This window comes from Artemia franciscana, chromosome 11, assembly GCF_032884065.1.
Source record: "Artemia franciscana chromosome 11, ASM3288406v1, whole genome shotgun sequence".
NCBI classification, from domain to species: Eukaryota; Metazoa; Arthropoda; class Branchiopoda; order Anostraca; family Artemiidae; genus Artemia; species Artemia franciscana.
In genome coordinates this window covers 24923773-24937101 of record NC_088873.1, presented here as the reverse complement: position 1 = coordinate 24937101, position 13329 = coordinate 24923773, and the positions used below count along the sequence as shown (strand labels likewise).

The 13329-nt window shown below is 38.3% G+C and overlaps 1 protein-coding gene across 2 annotated transcripts in view; it reads right to left on the bottom strand.

Moving 5' to 3' along the window:
* Positions 1-13329, bottom strand: part of LOC136033002 (RRP15-like protein) — a 220701-nt gene that overhangs the window by 817 nt on the left and 206555 nt on the right. The window lies entirely within an intron of this gene.

The window sequence follows — 13329 nt, the reverse complement described above, 5'->3', positions numbered from 1 at the left end:
CATTTGTTCACGGAAAAATGTTTAATTGTAAAATGACTGAAGAACCTACAATGGCAACAGCCGAGGAAGTTGCTCAAAAAGTTTATGCCAAAAAACTTGCTGCTGATAGAGAAAGTAAGAAAAGAAAGCGTTCCGAGGAATCACAAGAACAGCAAAAAAACAGGCTTGCGGCTAAAGAACGCAAAACCGCGCAGTTAGATGAAAATCCACCTGGACAGCGAGAGTCAAAACATATCGAAACTGAAAATGATAGCGATGATGATTGGGTTTAGGATTTTGACTTGGATAAGGTCATCAATGCCTACCAGATTTAAGTTAAAAAAACAAAGGTTCGTCGATATGTACTTCATAGTGACGCTGAAAAATAAAGAAGAAAAAGAAAACTGAAAAAAGAATAAAAGGTAAAAAACTAAAAAAAAACTAAAAAGAAAAAACACTCAAAGAGAAATTACAGACCGGGACACAAATGACGACCGAGACAGAGGGAATATAAGTGACGACCGGGAACCTCAAAGAGAAATTACAGACTGGGACACCCGGACACAAATCACGACCGGGACACAGGGAATATAAATGACGACCGGGACACAGGGACACAGCTACAACGGGGACGCCGGGGGCACAGGCGGGATATATAAGTGATGACCGGGACACAGGGATTGTTCGAATAGAAATTACAGACCGGGACACCGGGACACAAATGACGACCGGGACACCGGGACACAGGGAATATAAATGACGACCGGGACACTCAAAGAGAAATTACAAACTCGGACACCGGGACACAAATGACGACCGGAACACAGGGAATATAAATGACGACCGGGACACAGGGACACATCATTAGAATAATGAGGTATAGATCTGAATACGGATTGTTTTTCCCATGGACAATTATATGTTGCATGTTCAAGAGTCAGTAAACCTGACAATCTATTTATATGCACAGACAATGGGACAGCGAAGAATGTTGTATATTCGCATGTTTTACGTAGTTAAAAACATATATTTATATCTATCTCTATTCACAGGTGGGACACAGGGACACAACTACAATGGCGCGTAACTAATATGGCGCGTAACGACTTACGCGCGCGGGGGGGGCCTTGGGGGGCGCGAAGCGCCTCACCAACTAGGTGTTGGGGTGGCGCGATATATATATATATACTAGCTGTTGGGGTGGCGCTTCGGGCCACCCCAACACCTAGTTGGTGGGGCGCTTCGCGCCCCTCCAAGCCCTACCGCGCGCGTAAGTCGTTACGCGCCATATTAATTACGCGCCATTGTAGTTGTGTCCCTGTGTCCCAACTGTGAATATAGATAGATTTATATATGTGTTTCAAACTACGTAAAAATTGCGAATATACAACATTTTCGGCTTTCCCACTACTGGGAGCTTTCCGTTTCCAATTGATCTGAAAATGTTTGACCAGAGTCATCGTTTTGCAATCGGACACGCATATTTGTAGTTAATTTTAATATTTTTACGTGTGCCCGTAAATTAGAATTTTTCAGGCAAGCATTCATTTCGTCTGCAGGAGTTAAACTACGTAAAAATTGCGAATATACAACATTCTTGGCTTTCCCATTGTCTGTGCATATACAAAGCCGTATGTACTAATAATGACGTCATATGCAAACGCTCTTTTTACAAACAAACAAACATGCATACACAAAACTCGTTTTTATATAGATAGATAGATAGATAGATATAATACAAATTAACTGCGTAAAACTTGCGAATATACAACATTCTTCGCTGTCCAATTGTCGCTGCATATAAATAGATTGTCAGGTTTACCGACCCTAGAACATGCAACGTACAAATGTCCATGGGAAAAACAATCAGTATTAAGATCTATATCACATTTTTCTAATGATTGACCTTGAGCTTTGTTAATGGTGATTGCAAATGCTAATCAAATTGGGAATTGCAATCTTTTAAATTGAAAAGGCAGATCCGTTGGAATCATGGGAATGAGAGGAATAAGAACAGCCTCACCCTCAAAAGGCCCTGTCAAGATTGTGGCCTCTATTAGGTTTTCCATTGTTTTTTTTTACGGCAAGTCGCGTGCCATTGCAAAGCTTTGGTGGGTTGATATTTCTTAAAAGTATTATTGGTACGCCTATTTTAGTTTTAGCACGTGTGGTGGAAACCCTGAAAGACTATGGAATTTAAAAATTCAGATGGATAATTAACCGCTTCATTTGGTTCCAAAACTGTGTCGACTGACTTGTAAAGGACTGCCTGGTCTCGAATCTTGGTCAAAACAATATTGTTGATTTCGTGGACGTCTATATTTTTGGGTGCGAGAATCGCTCTTTCACTTAGCCATTTATTATTTTTATGATTTTTTAGAATATTCGGAAATACTTTTTCAATCAATTCATTTTTGGACGTCACTAAATTACAGAAATCAGCAGGTAGTTGTATACGTCCTGAAATTGAGTCTATCGTATCATAAATGTCTTTTTGTTCCGACGTTAACTTGGAAATGTTATTTTGTACATACGACAATAGATCACTCGTACTGTAACTTTGTCCACGATCCAATTCTACACATGTCGAAACAGCAGCGATACGTTTAGGTGAAGGCATTCCCAAATCCTGAAGAGGTTTGTTTGCCATACGTACGCACAAATCTTCTATAATAACTAAAGTGTAGTTACAAATTTCTGATGTAAATTCAAAAGTCATATCTGACGTCTCTAACTGTTTTCGATGGAGTATATCTTCGGACATTTTTGACTTATATTTTTCCCATAACTCTGTTGGAGCTGATGGAGAGCAAGTTGTTAAAATGATGCCAAACAATGCACGAATTTGACTTGGGGTTGACGTTTCGCACGCGTCATTGATGTAGTTATCCCAGTGTTGGTCATTCTCCAATAAATTCATAGCTTGGCATGCACTACGGTAAGTGTCATGTATAGTACCGTTTACAGTTCTCAAATACTCAAAGGATGTCGGACCGGGTACATTCACCAAAAGCAGGCGTAGAAAGAAGCATTCATGTTGATTGGGGTGAACGGTGTAGAGTCTTCCTATCGTGGTATCTTTGAAGATGGTAGGTTGGCCGTCGACTGACTTACCCTGTTTTCGACGTTCAAATACTTTATTTTTAGTATTCCACGTGTAATACGAAGGCACTTCAGTATACAGCAGTTTTTTTGCAAAGAATCATTTTTGCAAAGCGAAAAAAAGCTGTTAATTTTGTATCCGGTGGATTCAGGGCTCTTTGTTGCACGTTGGTTTCCGAGAAATAAACACGTTGACCATTCTGTAAATGTACCGCTAAGTGAACAACAGCTGGACTACGTTCATGTATTGGAAATGAAAGAATTCGCCAAACAGCTTCATTACTGCTTATGTATCTTCCAGCCTGATATTGTACGATTTCGTCGAAATCTTTGATTTCGGGCTGCAAGCCAAAAACTGCCATGTCACTGCCTTTGTTGACGTATTTACATATGTATTTGATTGCCTTTACGGAGTTACAGTATTCAACGTTTATGTGTGCATTAAATGTTTTTGATAATAATGGGGAATATGGAACAACCCACTGGTTATCTACCTCGATGGTGGTACCGTTGCAATTGTAGGTTCTTCAGTCATTTTACAATTAGAAATTTCTCTTTCAACGGTCTTCTTACAATTAAAAATTTGTCTTTGAACGATATTCTTAGATACCTGTGTCTTGGTCGTCATTTATATTCCCTGTGTCCCGTCGTCATTTGTGTCCCGGTATCCCAGTCTGTAATTTCTCTTTGAGTGTCCCGGTCGTTATTTATATTCCCTCTGTCCCGGTCGTCATTTGTGTCCCGGTCTGTAATTTCTCTTTGAGTGTTTTTTCTTTTTAGTATTTTTTAGTTTTTTACATTTTTTCTTTTTTCAGTTTTCTTTTTCTTCTTTATTTTTCAGCTTCACTATGAAATACATATCGCCGAACCTTTGTTTTTTTTAACTAAAATCTGGTAGGCATTGATGACCTTATCCAAGTCAAAATCCCAAACCCAATCATCATCGCTATCATTTTCAGTTTTGATATGTTTTGACTCTCGCTGTCCAGGTGGATCTTCATCTAACTGCGCGGTTTTGCGTTCTTTAGCCTCAAGCCTGTTTCCTTGCTGTTCTTTTAATTCCTCGGCACGCTTTCTTTTCTGACTTTCTCTATCAGCAGCAAGTTTTTTGGCATAGACTCTTTGAGCATCTTCATCGGCTTTTGCCATTGTAAGTTCATCAGTCATTTTAAACTTAAACATTAATAGATTTCTACGTGAACATATATGTCTTAAATATCTTTAATGACGTCACCGTCATAGCAAAAATGACGACAACTAACTTCATGACGTCAGTCGACACAGAAACATGACGTCACCTGACAGACAGACACACAGAGAGACAACTTATATATATACATATATATATATATATATATATATATATATATATATATATATATATATATATATATATATATATATATATATATATATATATATATATATATATATATATATATATATATATATATATATATATATATATATATATATATATATATATATATATATATATATATATATATATATATATATATATATATATATATATATATATATATATATATATATATATATATATCTATATATATAAAAATAAGTTGTCTGTCTGTGGATGTGTGGATGGATGTGTGGATGGATGTGTCAGGTGACGTCACCTGAAAAAACTGGATCAGGTGACGTCAAAACTGAAAAAACTAAAAAAAGGCAAAAACTACAAAAAAAACTAAAAACTAATAAAAAAAATAAAAAAGCTAAAAAACTAAAAAAACTATAAAGGTAAAAACCAATAAAAAACTAAAAAAAAAACTGAAAAAACTAAAAAAAGGCAAAAACTACAAAAAAAACTAAAAACTAATAAAAAAAGTAAAAAAGCTAAAAAACTAAAAAAACTAAAAAAAGGTAAAAAACTAAAAAAAATAAAAATAAAAAAAACTAAAAAAAAGGAAAAAACTGAAAAATAAGCTAAAATAAAGGTAAAAACCAATAAAAAACTAAAAAAAAAAGGAAAAAACTAATAAATGACGACACTCAAAGAGAAAAAAAAGGCAAAAACTACAAAAAAAACTAAAAACTAATAAAAAAAATAAAAAAGCTAAAAAACTAAAAAAACTAAAAAAAGGCAAAAACTACAAAAAAAACTAAAAACTAATAAAAAAGCTAAAAAACTAAAAAAACTAAAAAAAAGGCAAAAACTACAAAAAAACTAAAAACTAATAAAAAAAATAAAAAAGCTAAAAAACTAAAAAAAACTAAAAAAACTAAAAAAAGGTAAAAAACTAAAAAAACTAAAAACTAAAAAAAACTAAAAAAGGTAAAAACTAAAAGAACTAAAAAAGAAAAAAATAAATGACGACACTCAAAGAGAAAGCGACCAGGACAAAAGGAATGTTCGATTAGCAATCAACAAAGCACCGGGACACAGGGAGTATAAATGACGACCCGGGGGAAACAGGGGGATATAAATGACGACCGGGACAAAAAAACTAAAAAGAAAAAAAAACTAAAAACTAATAAAAAAACTAAAAAATCTAAAAATCTAAATAAGCTAAAAAAGAAAAAAAAAGGAAAAAAATAAAGGAGAAAAACAAAACTAAAAAACGAATGTATATACAGACCGGGACACCGGGATACAAATGACGACCGGGACCCGGGACACAGGGAATATAAATGACGACCGGGACACAGGGACACAACTCCGGTACACCGGGATACAAATGACGACCGGGACACAGGGAATATAAATGACGACCGGGACACAGGGACACAACTACAACGGGGACACCGGGGGAAACAGGGGGATATAAATGACGACCGGGACAAAAAAACTAAAAAGAAAAAAAAACTAAAAACTAATAAAAAAACTAAAAAATCTAAAAATCTAAATAAGCTAAAAAAGAAAAAAAAAGGAAAAAAATAAAGGAGAAAAACAAAACTAAAAAACGAATGTATATACAGACCGGGACACCGGGATACAAATGACGACCGGGACCCGGGACACAGGGAATATAAATGACGACCGGGACACAGGGACACAGCTACAACGGGGACACCGGGGGAAACAGGGGGATGTAAATGACGACCGGGACACCGGGACAGGGAATGGTCGATTAGCAATCACCATCAACAAAGCTCAAGGGCAATCATTAGAATCATGAGGTATAGATCTGAATACAGATTGTTTTCCCATGGACCATTATATGTTGCATGTTCAAGAGTCGGTAAACCTGACAATCTATTTATATGCAAAGACAATGGGACAGCAAAGAATGTTGTATATTCGCAAGTTTTACGTAGTTAAAACCATATATATATATCTATCTATATTCACAGGTGGGACATAGGGACACAACTACAATGGCGCGTAACTATTATGGCGCGTAACGACTTACGCGCGCGGGGGGGCTTTGGGGGGGCGCGAAGCGCCCCCACCAACTAGGTGTTGGGGTGGCGCGAAGCGCCACCCCAACAGCTAGTATATTATATATATCTATCTATCTATATATATAAAAATAAGTTGTCTGTCTGTCTGTCTGTGGATCAGGTGACGTCATGTTTCTGTGTCGGCTGACGTCATGAAATTAGTTGTCGTCATTTTTGCTTTGACGGTGACGTCATTCAAGATATTTAAGACATATGTTCACGTAGAAATCTATTAATGTTTAAGTTTACAATGACTGATGAACTTACCATGGCAAAAGCCGATGAAGATGCTCAAAGAGTCTATGCCAAAAAACTTGCTGCTGATAGAGAAAGTCAGAAAAGAAAGCGTGCCGAGGAACTACCAGAGCAACGCGAAAGCAGACTTGCTGCTAAAAGAGAAAGTGAAAAAAGAAGGCGTGTCGAGGAATCAAAAGAACAGCAAGGAAACAGGCTTGAGGCTAAAGAACGCAAAACCGCGCAGTTAGATGAAAATCCACCTGGAAAGCGAGAGTCAAAACATATCAAAACTGAAAATGATAGCGATGATGATTGGGTTTGGGATTTTGACTTGGATAAGGTCATCAATGCCTACCAGATTTAAGTTAAAAAACAAAGGTTCGGCGATATGTACTTCATAGTGACGCTGAAAAATAAAGAAGAAAAAAAAACTGAAAAAATGTAAAAAACCAAAAAAACTAAAAAGAAAAAACACTCAAAGATAAATTACAGACCGGGACACAAATGACGACCGACACAGAGGGAATATAAATGACGACCAGGAACCTCAAAGAAAAATTACAGACTGGGACACCCGGACACAAATCACGACCGGGAATATAAATGACGACCGGGACGCAGGGAAACAACTACAACGGGGACGCCGGGGGCACAGGCGGGATATATAATTGACGACTGAGACACAGGGATTGTTTGAATAGAAATTACAGACCGGGACACAAATGACAACCGGGACACTGGGACACAGGGAATATAAATGACGACCGGGACACTCAAAGAGAAAATACAAACTGGGACACTAGGACACAAATGACGACCGGGACACAGGGAATATAAATGCTATTTATATGCACAGACAATGGGACAGCGAAGAATGTTGTATATTCGCATGTTTTACGTAGTTAAAAATATATATTTATATATATCTCTATTCACAGGTGGGACACAGCTACAATGGCGCGTAACTAATATGGCGCGTAACGACTTACGCGCGCGGGGGGCTTTGGGGGGCGCGAAGCGCCCCACCAACTAGGTGTTGGGGTGGCGCGAAGCGAGTTGTGTGTATGCATGTTTGTTTGTTTGTAAAAAGAGCGTTTGCATATGACGTCATTATTAGTACATAAGGCTTTGTATATACACAGGCATATAAATATAAATGCTATTTATATGCACAGACAATGGGACAGCGAAGAATGTTGTATATTCGCATGTTTTACGTAGTTAAAAATATACATTTATATCTATCTCTATTCACAGGTGGGACACAGGGACACAGCTACAATGGCGCGTAACTAATATGGCGCGTAACGACTTACGCGCGCGGGGGGGCCTGAGGGGCGCGAAGCGCCCCACCAACTAGGTGTTGGGGTGGCGCGAAGCGCCACCCCAACAGCTAGTATATATATATAAATAAGTTGTCTGTGTGTGTGTGGGCCTGTCTGTCGGGTGACGTCATGTTTGTGTGTCGACTGACGTCATGTTTTCTACTGATGAAATTACAGACCGGGACATCGGGACATAAATGACGACCGGGACACCGGCACATAGGGAATATAAATGACGACACTCAAAGAGAAAGCGACCGGGACAAAAGGAATGTTCGATTAGCAATCACCATCAACAAAGCACCGGGACACAAATGACGACCGGGACACAGGGAGTATAAATGACGACCAGGACATAAGTAAAAAAAACTAAAAAAACAAAAAAAAGGTAAAAACTACAAAAAAACTAAAAAGAAAAAAAAAACTAAAAACTAATTAAAAAACTAAAAAAGCTAATAAACTAAAAAAACTAAAAAAGAAAAAAATAAAAAAGGAAAAAAAATGAAAAATAAAGGAGAAAAACAAAACTAAAAAAAACGAATGTATATACAGACCGGGACACCGGGATACAAATGACGACCGGGACACAGGGAATATAAATGACGACCGGGACACAGGGACACAACTACAACGGGGACGCCGGGGGGCACAGGGGGATATAAATGACAAGGAATATAAATGACGCCCGGGACACTCAAAGAGAAATCACAGACTGGGACACCGGGACACAAATGACGACCGGGACACAGGGAATATAAATGACGACCGGGACACAGGGACACAACTACAAAGGGGACGCCGGGGGGCACAGGGGGATATATAAATGACGACGGTGACACAGGGAATGGTCGATTAGCAATCACCATCAACAAGGGCTGTGGGGGGCTAACATCCGCAAAGACATAATTTTCGGACCTTTCATCTACCTTGAACAAAATGGCTTTCTTAAAATTGAGATTGTAAGTATCTGGGGAAATTGTGGACGTGTGTGGGGGGTTAGTCGCCCTCCAATCGCGCTTTTGACTATTAAAAAGGGTACTAGCCCTTTCAATTTTCAATCGAATGAGCACTTTTCGAAGTTTCTAATACAACTCCTTCGATACGAAGTCCCCTGGTCTAACCCCCCCCCCCCCCAAAAAAAATAATGATAATAATACATTATACCGACACCGCTTTTTATGGCACTTGGTATTAACCAAGTGACATATAGCAATCGCAAATTCTGTCCGTCTGTCGGTCCCTGCTTTTGCTACTTTAAGCACTTCCAGGTAAGCTAAGACGATGAAATTTGGCAGGCGTATCAGTGACCGGACCAGATTAAATTAGAAATAGTCATTTTCCCGATTTTACCATCTGAGGGGGGGGGGGCTGGAGGGCCCGTTAATTCGGAAAGATAGAAAAATCGAAGTATTTTTAACTTACGAATGGTTGATCAGATCTTAATGAAATTTGATGTTTGGAAGGATATCATGTTTCAGAGCTATTATTTTAAATCCCGACCGAATCTGGTGACATTGGGGGGGAGTTGGGAGGATGAAACCTAAAATCTCGGAAAACAATTAGAGTGGAGGGATCGGGATGAAACTTGGTGGGACAAACAAGCACAAGTCCTAGATACATGATTGACATAACCGGAACAGATCCGCTCTCTTTGGGTTAGTTGGGGGGGGGGGTTAATTCTGAAAAAATAGGTATTTTTAACTTACGAATGGGTGATCGGATCTCAATGAAATTTGATATTTAGAAGGATATCGTGTCTCAAAGCTCTCATTTTAAATCCCGACCGGATCTGGTGACATTGGGAGAGTTTTTGGGGGGACCTATAATCATGGAAAACGCTTAGATTGGAGGGATCGGGATAAAACTTGGTGGGAAAAATAAGCAGAAGTCTTAGATACGTGATTTACATAATTGGAACGGATTCGCTCAACTGTAGGGGGGGGGGGGGTAATTCTGAATTATTAGAAAAAAAATGGCGTATTTTTAACTTACGAAGGAGTGATCGGATCTTCATGAAACTTCATATTTAGAAGAACCTCGCAACTCAGATCTCTTATTTTAAATCTCAACCGGATCCTGCGTCATTGGGGGAGGGGGGGAGCAGTTGGGGGGGGGGGACCGGAAATCTTAGAAAATAATTAAAACGAAGAGATCAGGATGAAACTGGATGGGATGAATAAAAACCTGTCTAAGATACATGACTGATATAACCGGACCGGATCTGCTCTCTTTGATGGAGTTGGGGGGGGGGGTAATTTGGAAAAATGAGGTATTTGTAACTAACGAAAGGGTGACCAGATCTTAATGAAATTTGATATTTAGAAGGATCTTGTGCCTTAAAGCTATAATTTTAAATTCCGACCAGATCCTGTGACATTGGGGGGAGTTGTTGGGGAAATGGAATTCTTGGAAAACGTGAAAATTGGGGTATTTTTATCTTACGAATAGGTGGTCGGATCTTAATGAAATTTGATATTTAGAAGGAATTCATGTCTCAGAGCTCTTATTTCAAATCCCGACCAGATCTTTTGACATTGGGGGGAGTTGGAGGGGGAAATCTTGTAAAACACTTGGAGTGGAGGAATCGGGATGAAGCTTGCTGGATAGAATAAGCAAATGTCCTTGATACGTGATTGACAGAACCGTACTGGACCCGCTATCTCTGGGGGACTTGGGGGGAGGGGTTCAGTGATTTGGCAAGTTTGGTGCTTCTGGACTTGCTAGGACGATGAAAATTGGTAGGCGTGTCAGGGAGCTGCACAAATTGACTTCATAGGAAATATTAGAAAAAATTATGTGTTAATAACTTACGAGTGGGTGATCGGATCTTAATGAATTTTGATATTTAGAAGGACATCGTGACTGAGAGCTCTTATTTTAGATCCTGACCGGCATTAAGCCTCTTATTTTCCTTTTTAAATCAATCTATTGATTCATAGAATTTTGTTAGAGCTCATACCATATGATCTCTTAGCTCTTAGCTCTTCTTGCCTCGTCACAAGTGCCATATGAGCTCTTAGCTCTTGTTAGTGAGGCTGCGCTATTGCGTTGCATATGATTACTGCCGTATTACTCTTATCAGCTTCTGCTGTTATTAGAGAAGGCTCCATAGCTTAACTTAGATCATTTCTGTGCCATGTCAGAACTTAGCTTGTTGTGGCACCGAGCCAAGAATTGACTGGCTTAGCTAATTTTGCAGCAAATCAGGACTGGGCTTTTTCTTTATCAAATAAGGACTTGACACGCTCTTTGACCTATTCAATTCATTGTCGAGACTTGGCTTATTTATGTACTGACTCAAGACTTAGTTTTTGCTTGCATTGCAGAGCAAAAACTTAGCAGCATTGACTAAGCTCATTTGTACCAAGTTGGGCTCACTTCATTTTTGCACCAGGTACGGTATCTTCCATTTTATTTTCATTAATGTATACATGTGAAGACTGAGCAAATTGTATAATTTGAAGGCCTTGACCTTGGGAGCTCATTTCTCCCTTGGAGGCATCTTTATTTATCCTTTTGCTCATTTCAGATCGAATAGTTATCCCAATGATTTATCCTGTGGCGTAGGGGTAGTGAGGGTGTCCCTGGAAGAACAGGGATATAAAAGTTGCAGGGCTGACTTCTAATCTCTTTGCCCCTTTAAAGACAAACAAACTTTTTATTTTCGATCGGATAATGCCCAATCTGAATTTTCACATCCCTTTCTTCTATATGGTTTGACAAAAAAAAGTATACAGACGACATCAGTTCGCATATAGCATTCATTCAGTGAACATCTTAAACCGGATTTGCTCTCACAAAGTTTTTGATAAAACAAGAATGCATTCGAGGTAAATACTCCTACTTTGCGTCGGTTCGTTCATTTAGTGTTCAGCAAGGTTAATTTGCTGTCGAAATTTTTTTTGCATAGATTCTGATGCCAATATTACTCAAAGTGAGTATTTAAAGGAGTTTTATGTGGTAGTATATTTCTACAGTCTATTTTTCTTGGATTTCAATTTCTATTTTGTATAATGGGAGGAAAGAGAGAAGAAGGATAAATCTGACGAGTCTTTTCTCACATCCAGTCCTATGGAAGGAATCTCATTGAAATCACTAGCTGATAGTTTGAGTCTAGTTTTACAGACTGTTAAAGAAAATTCAACTACGTTAAATAAGCTGAATGTTAATTTTAAAGGATTAGAACAAAGGATTTCTAAGATCGAAGAATCTGCATTGGAATCGAAATTGGAGGTGGAAGGTATTAAGCCTAAAGTGATCAGCATGGAGGTAGAAACCAAAGATTTGAAGAACCACATTTCAGTGCTGGTTGATGAAAATTCTTTACTGAAATCGCAGTTATCTAGCCTAAAGCATACAATGATGAAGCTGGAAAGTAAAGAAACAGATAAAAATATTCTAGTATGGAACGTGACAGCGAATGATACTGTAAACGCTAAGGCGATTTTCGATAGTATAATTTCGTCATGCCTTGGAATTCATGAGGTACCCAAATACACGATATCTGATGTTAAGCCTGAAAAAAGCTGGTAAAGGTTATCATGGAGAACAGGGAGCTGAAAGCGGCAGTTCTAAAACAGGCTCGAAATCTTCGTGGAAAAACTATCATGGGCAATCAGAATGTTTTTCTATCCGATGATTCTCCCCCGTCTGTTCGTGAAGTTCAAAAAAAAAATTTTAGCTATCCGAACCAGTATTCGTGAAAAAACAGGTTTTGAAACTTGGATTATGGGATCCATTCCATACCACCATCTCTATGTATTCGTCGCCTTAAGGAAGGGCCAGTGGAAATGTCTTTGATTGATGAAATCCCACCAGAAATTAGTAGCCTGATTCAAACGCAACGACAGCGAAGGCAAGGAAATGGCCGGGGCAATTCTATGGACTGGATTACATGAGTAAATATTTTTTTTTTCTTTTTTTTTTGTTTAGTGAGTTTGTGGAAGCCCGGACACTTTATGTGTTTTGATAGGAAAAAAGTATTGCTTGGATTATTTTTTCAGTTAGTTTGGCCCGATGCAATAAAAATAGTAATAGTGACTTATATAATGGTATCTTCTGCTGCAACAAACATTGTGCCTTTTTTATTGTATTGTTATTTGTTTTTTTTTGTACCAACAGTATAGTATTAGAACAAACCCATTTACTGTGAATTTTAGTGCCTTTATTTCTCAGTGGGAGAGGCATGGGGGAGGGGTACTCCATGGCATGAGGTCAATGCATGATAATGGTTTAGGTGATATTATTATTATGATTGTCAACGAATGGTTTATATTACCAG